The 7,715-nt window shown below is 44.0% G+C and overlaps 1 pseudogene; it reads left to right on the top strand.

The window, feature by feature from the left end:
• The first annotated feature begins 251 nt into the window (after window positions 1-251).
• LOC135052104 (5S ribosomal RNA) lies at window positions 252-370 on the top strand (annotated as a pseudogene).
• Window positions 371-7,715: the final 7,345 nt, after the last annotated feature.

Raw genomic sequence — 7,715 nt, 5'->3', positions numbered from 1 at the left:
TACCCACCTAAATGATCCATGGAAAAAATTATTAAAGAATTGAAAATTTTTTAAAATGTTCTGGTCTCTTTATTTCACAAAGTAATTGGAAAGGTTGTAGACACTGAATTGTCATACTCCCAAAGAAGATCCACATATTTTCACCCACTTTATCTATTTATTCCTCTCTTCTTTTTTCTCTCTTCTCATCATTTCCCACTGCATCATTCCTTATATAGGTGCACTCTCATTGGTGTACTGATCATATTATCCTCTACTATCATACCACGCTGCCACCGCCCGATCTCGTCCGATCTTGGAAGCTAAACAGCGTTGGGCCGGGTTAGTACCAGGAGAGGAGACTGCCTGCGAATACCTGGTGTTGTAGAGTAGGAATTTTTTTCCTCTCTATGTGAGAAGAGACACCAACAGCAGTATCACCGCTTTTTCTATCCAATACCTCTCTATTTTCCCAATCATTCTCTGTATGTCTTATTTTCTATCCATAAATATGGTTTCTGTCAATAAGTCAGGTGTTTAAGTCTGGTGTTCACTGATTATCATTATATTAACTTAATATAAGTTATCCCTATTGGATATTTTCACAATATCGCTCTGACCATTCCTCGGTCCCATTAATATAGAAATCTGTACTGGTCAGGGGAAATGGGAGTATGACAATTCAGCGTCTACAACCTTTCCAATTACTTTGTGAAATAAAGAGACCAGAAAATTTTTACATTTTTTCAATTCTTTAATAATTTTTTCCATGGATCATTTAGGTGGGTAATTATGGTTTTACTATTATCAATAAAAGTTATGTTTTAAATATTCTTTGATATATTACACAAGAATCTTTTTTCTTGCATAAGAATGCGCCCACACAAGAGCCTTCTTTTTCTTCCTTTGCCAGTCTGTGTACTTCCTGGCTCTGGGTGCACCACCAACGAGGACAGCATATGATAGGAGAAAATTGAATATATTTTCTCGTCCCCACCATCAAGGGTAATTAATTGTCCGATTTTGGTTTTCTTTCTATACATATCACTTGATTTTCCGACCTGTGCCCAATCGCCCTGTGTCCTGCTCCTCTTCAGGTATCTGATTCAAGAGAACTCTCTGACATTTTTGTGAAAGACATTTCTGTTGAGGGGATGAACTCCTCTGTTCATCATTCCCGGTCCTCACTGTTCCCTGTCGCTTGTAAATTTGAATATTTAAGGATTCTCAATCAACTGTTGGAACAGTTACAAGACCTTCTCTCTAGCATTGTTCCGATTATTTCTAAGTGTCTCAATGATACTCCTAATATCTCTGCTCCCATCTCCATGAAAGCCTTCCCACAGTCTGCTGAGAACAAAGATGCGACAGCTGCCAATCTCTCTATGTCCAAGTCGTTTCCCCTTGCACCAAGTAAAGATACGTTCCCAGTGGCGCACCCAGGGGGGGTTTCCGAGTACCCAGAAACCCCCCTCCACTAAAAAAAAAAATTTTTTTTTTTTTTTTTTTTAGCTGCATGAGTATTATTAATGACTGTCTAGCGTCCTCTGCAGCCTGCTGTCTTCCTGGTGGCACTTGCAAGTGCAATAAAAGTTTACTTTATTTTAATTATAGTACATATATATCTATGTGCCTACATATATACACATGTATATACATACATACATACATATAAACACACACACACACACACACACACACACACACACACATGATATATATATATATATACATGTGTATATATATATGTGTACTGTATGTGTGTGTGTATATATATATATATATGTATGCATGTTTAATATGCTGTGTATATGTGTATATGGGTTCACTACGATCTCCCGGCGGCCAGCATACCAGCGCCGGGAGGCCGGCCGCCGGTTTACCAACAGTGTGGCGAGCGCAAATGAGCCCCTTGCGGGCTCGCTGCGCTCGCCACGCTACCCGCGCCACACTATTCTATTCTCCCTCCAGGAGGGTCGTGGACCCCCATGAGGGAGAATAAGTGTCGATATGCCGGCGGTCAGGCTCCCGGCGCCGGTATGCTGGTCGCCGGGAGCCCGACCGCCGGCATACTGAAGACCACCCGTGTATATGTATGTGTGTGTGTATATATATATATATATATATATGTGTGTGTGTAGATATATGTGTGTATATATATATATATATACACACACACACACACACACACACACACACAGACACACTAGTTTTACGGACCCAGCATATACTGGGTCACCTCAGTCCCCACCCCTGTGATTGGCTCCGCCCAGTTCTGGAAACCCCCCCATGCAAATCCTGCGTTTGCCACTGGTTCCGGAGTAAGCCACGGTCTAGACTTTCTGAAGAGGAACGCAAGCGTCGCATGCAGTTTCAACTCTGTTTCCACTGTTGGGGTTCTGATCACTTTATTAAAGACTGTTCTTTCCGTAAGCCAAGGATTTTTGTTAGATCTCCACATCACAGCATTCATAGTTACAAACCTTCCTATGTGGAATCTTCAGCTCCTTCTGATCCGGTCAGGAACAATAAGAAGGTCGATCAAAGAGAAACCCAATTCTACAATTGGGGTCCTGTGACCAGGAGCCCCATTTCCAATTTTGGGAAACAAAGGACATTAAATAAGACTTTCTTCACCAAAGGGAAGTCAAATTCTGCAGCCCAAGAAGGGGCGTTCATTTCTACAGCCCAAGGAGGGGCGTTTGTTTCTGCAACCCCAGGAAGGGTATCCAATGTTCAAGCTCTAGTAGGGGCATATGAGTCTTCTCAAAAAGGAGTTTCTGATCGGTCAACCCCAGGAGGGGTGCTGGAGATAACAACCCTGAGAGAGGTATCTGATTCGTCAACCCCAAGAGGGGTCACCAAAGTTTCAGCCCCAAGAGAAGTATCCAGAGCCAAGTTTCCAGATGGAAATTTTTGTGCTACAGATGCAGTTATGAACTCCTGTTTGCCATCTTCAGAGAGCACCACCCTGTTGGCATCCAGCATGGACCAGGTCCAGGATGGTCTAACTGAACATTCGGATACCACTCATTCTGTTTCTAACCAGATTCTGACTCCTTCAGTTCCATCTGATTCAACTGTCTCCAGACTCAATCCAATTCCATTCCTGAGGTCCAAAGACTCCTTTAGTTCCAGCTGATTCAACGGTCTCCAGACTCAATCCGGTTCCATCCGTCTGTATGAAGATTCCTTCGGTTCCAGCAGATTCAAATATCTCTGGACCCAGTCCGGTACCATCCGTAGGTCCAAAGACTTCTTCGGTTCCAGCCAATTCAAATATCTTTGGACCCAATCCGGTTCCATCCGTAGGTCCAAAGTCTCCGACGGTCTCAACCGGTTCAAGTTTGTCTGGACTCAATCTGGTCTCGTCCATAGGTCCGGTACAGTCTCCTCTGGTTCCAGCCAGTTAAAGTTCATCAGGATTCAATCTAGATCCTTCTGTTTGTTCAGGTAAAGTACTTATAAGAAGTGTCCTGGGGCCACTCCTAAATAGGAGGGGGGTGCTGTCACGATCCAGGTAATTCCTTATCAGTATTTACCTTCAAAATGCCTTTTGAGACTGTCCCAGCGTTCCAAGCCTGGATTCCATCTGCACTGTCTGCATGCAGCATGCTGCATCTCATTGTCTCAAGTCTCTTCACTGTGATTCTGGCAGCTTCATGTTTAAAACTCACATGCAAGTTACAAACAGTCTTTCCCTCCAAGTTCAAGCCATATTTGTTTTCATCACATGTTACTTTTCAGCCTATCAGCTGCACTCTGGTTTCTGCCTACTTATCCAGCAGCTGCACTCTAGACTCTGCTTAATCAGCCGGCTAATCCCTGTTTCCCAGCTGGTATAAATATCCTGTTCCTGGGCTGAAAAGTGTCAGTGCTTCAGTTGTCATCCTAGTGAAACCAGTCTCTTCCTATTGTGGTCGTTCCTGCCTGCAAACTCCACTAGAGACTCACACTATTTCCACTCTCCATGGTGCAGCCTGACTCTGCAGTGTCTTCATTACATCCTGTGACCGGCAGTTACCCGACACCGGATTCCAGTTTCCAGCGGTGCTCTGCCCTGCCAGTCACCATCGGTGTTCCGCCATCGATCTCCAGTCACCATCGGTGTACCACCATCGATCTCCAGTCACCATTGGTGTTCTGCCATCGATCTCTAGCTACATCGGTGTTCCGCCATCGATCTCCCATTGCACCCTGCGTCTGGCAGATTACTATAACACCGGCTTCCAGCATTCCAGCTTCCAGCGGTGCCCTGTTCCTGTATTTCGGTAATCTGCGCCAACAAGCATGTCCTGTTTCTGCGCTCTCAAGCATCACCAGTATTTGCTACTAACTCCTCGCTCTCAAGCTACAGTTTGCATTCCAACATTATTAAAACAGCTCTTCAGTGCATTGCTGTGGTAAAGGACTCACCATCTCCAGGTCCTTTGAGACTGTTCTATTGTACCACACCTAGAGACTTCCTATGTGCATCTCTGAGAGCTGTGACTTGTCATCCTGTTACCATACTGCTAACTGTCGCTATCATTTGTGAACTGAGTTCATTTAATAAATCTGTTGAACATATACTTTGTTGTCGTGGTCACGCCTTCGGACTTTAGGTGCTGCAGGTTCACGCATGTCCAGGAGTCCTATCTGGCCTCTCACATTTAAGTATACCTCATCCCCTACAACTGAGGCTCCCAGTAGTGAGCACCAGCCCTCAGTTGTGAGACCCACGGGGCATATACACATCAAATTTAAGGTTGTTCATCTTTACAAGAGAAATACAATTGGGGTGACCCCTAAAGATTGAAACTGGGGCTTACCTACAATATTCCAACAGTTCTTCTCAAACATGCTAGGCTGAATCTCCAACTTATACCTAATAGTAGGATACCTTCTGGTTTTATCCTTAGTATTCATTGTTCTTAGTAATTCCAATTTGATATCTGAAAAGGTGATATTCTCCCCTGGTAGTAATTCTATCTCCTACATTTCGGTTATAGTAATGGGGATACATATGAAGCATATTTTTTTTAAACTCTTTATTTATACCAGGAGAGACAAAAAGTCAGACAATACAGATGGTTGTACAATAAAGGGTGAAAATCAGTCTCCATGGAAATTTTTTGTACAAATAATTTTGATCATATTTAGCAAACAAACAAAGATGTCCCCTATGTGGGGACCATATGCATAAAAGAAAAAAAAAAACAGGGAAGAGGAAAGAGAGAGGAGGGGGGAGCAGGAAGAAAAAGGAGAGGGGCAGATGCAGAAAAAAGAACAGAGCCGATCTATGCCATGAGGAGGAAAAAACATCAAATTTTTCTGAGAATGGTGTATACTCATTACAATATCGATATAGACATTCGAGCTATACATCACTCAATAACAAACAAGTATCACGGAGGGCATGACGGCGCCCTGAGGGAGGATCCAGGTACAGCATGGCTAGGAGTTCAGAGGACGGGGACAAAAGAACGGTTTGAGCATCAAATTGGGGGAGACATCATAAGCAACCAGGGGCCCCAAACTAGTTCAAATTTGTGGGGACAGTCATGTAGATAATAAGTGATCTTTTCCATATTAGCAACGAACCAAATATAATTATTCAAAGCTGGAATAGTAGGAGCAGAGGAGGTCTTCCAATTTTTAGCAATTAATGATTTAGCAGCCATCAATATATGGGAAAACAGTTTATTCAAAAGAGGGTCAAGATCTGGATGTGGACGGGCCAATAAAAACATCCACGGGTCCAGTTCGAGTGCTAAACCAGATAGGGAGTTTAGTATGTCGAGTACCCTATTCCAGAAGTGAACAATACGTGGACATGTCCACCAAATATGGAAGAGAGTTCCGCGTTGACCGCATCCCCGCCAACAAACCGGGGTGGCAGAAGGGAACATCCTAGATAGTTTGTCTGGGGTGTAATACCACCGATAATATAGTTTATAAGATGTCTCCTTGAGTCGGGTAGAGATAGAGCTTTTAGCAATACCCTCCCGAACTTCCTCCCAACAGGCATCGTCTGGTGGGGGACCCAGGTCCCTTTCCCACTCCCGCTCATGGCGAGTCTGCGGCCCCGAAGAAACTCCAACCAACATAGAATAGATCAGCGAAATTAACCCTCTACATATGGGTTTTGTAGTGCATAGAGACTCAAAAGAGGTAAGATCCCGCAGAGCTTGGGGCAGGGAGAGAAGAAAATGACGGAGCTGAAAATATTAAAAAAAGGGAGGGGATAGCGAGGAAAACTTACATTATATATCGTCTATTGACATCCAATGGCCCTGTAGAGAGATATCATGCACCACATGGATCCTGGCACCAAACCAGGGTGTGAACTGATAGGGTGAAATCCCAGCGAGGAAATCAGGGTTGTCCCTGAGGGGTGTGAGAGGGGAGCATGAGGAGGACAGATTATATTTCGTAAGAGATTTATGCCAAATAGAGAGATGGAATTTAATAGAAGGAGATGAGTTCGTTAGAGTGAGCTGATATGGTTTGCCCAGACCCCACAGTGAAGCCAATGAGCAAAGTCCCAAAGAAAGAGCTGCAAAGTCCACCCAGGCAATAGAGCCACGGGGCGCAAAGGAGGCCACTATTTGACTTAGATGGCTGGCCAAGTAATAAAATTTAACATCAGGGAATCCTCGCCATCCCACCAAGCGAGGGAGCCGGAGCACAGTAAAGGCTATCCGTGGGGGTTTGTCGTTCCAGACAAACTTCACGAATGAGGCCTGGGCATCCCTAAGAACCCTCTCCGGAACCCTCACAGGTAGAGTTTGGAAAAGGTAGAGAAGTTGTGGCATGACTGTAATTTTGAGAGCAATGATCCTACCCAGCCAGGATATAATATGTGTTCTCCATTTTGCCAGATCAGATTTAATCTTGGTCAACAGTCACGGGCAATTTTCAGAGTACAGGGAATTATAGTGAGAAGTGATATAAACACCAAGATACTTAATCTTAGTGGTCTGCCATCGAAGGTCATAGGAGGACTGCAGGGAGCGTTTGAGATCTCCAGGGACATGTTATAACATAGCTTCGGATTTAATGAAATTTATTTTATAGCCCGACAGGGAACCATATTCCTCTATAATCCGATATAGGACAGGGAGAGAAAACTGCGGCTGAGTAAGAGACAACAATACATCGTCTAGTACTAGAGGTTTGTAGAGGGTACCCCTGGCGCTTAGTCCTTTAAAGATGATTACAAATACAACTCAAAAACAATACCATATATCGTATGCCAAATATTTCTAGATGGCCAATTTTGCTGATACATATGACTCAATGGATAAAAAGAAACAATGTTTATTGAGCTAAAAAACAGACAACACATGTACATGTGACATGAACAATATAAGAAAGTGACTCGTGCATCCAGTGGTAAGCCGGATCAACTGATATATAGGATCCTGCCGAGGGGATACTACCCCAAATGGTTGTTTCCTGGTGAGTACCACGACTGGTCACCTCAGACCTGGTTATAGTGCAGTGATGGTTTAGGTCTCTGTGCAAAAGCAGGCAATAAAGTGACTGGTGCGTGCGTGGAAATATGAATCTCTCAACGTTAGGTTCCCGTGCGGTGGGCTAGTTTGAAATAAGCAAGTTGGTCCAAGGCTGATAGGCCTGGCACCACCGCCATGGGTGTTATCAGCAGGGAGTCCTGGAAGTGTGCAGCTATTTCTCCAAATAACGCGTTTCGGTCTAAGATGGCGACCTTTCTCAAAAATGGATGGTATTGT

Source organism: Pseudophryne corroboree, chromosome 2, assembly GCF_028390025.1.
Source record: "Pseudophryne corroboree isolate aPseCor3 chromosome 2, aPseCor3.hap2, whole genome shotgun sequence".
Lineage (NCBI taxonomy): Eukaryota > Metazoa > Chordata > Amphibia > Anura > Myobatrachidae > Pseudophryne > Pseudophryne corroboree.
Note: the sequence above shows the minus strand (reverse complement) of the source record. Positions and strands in the feature narration are given on the sequence as shown.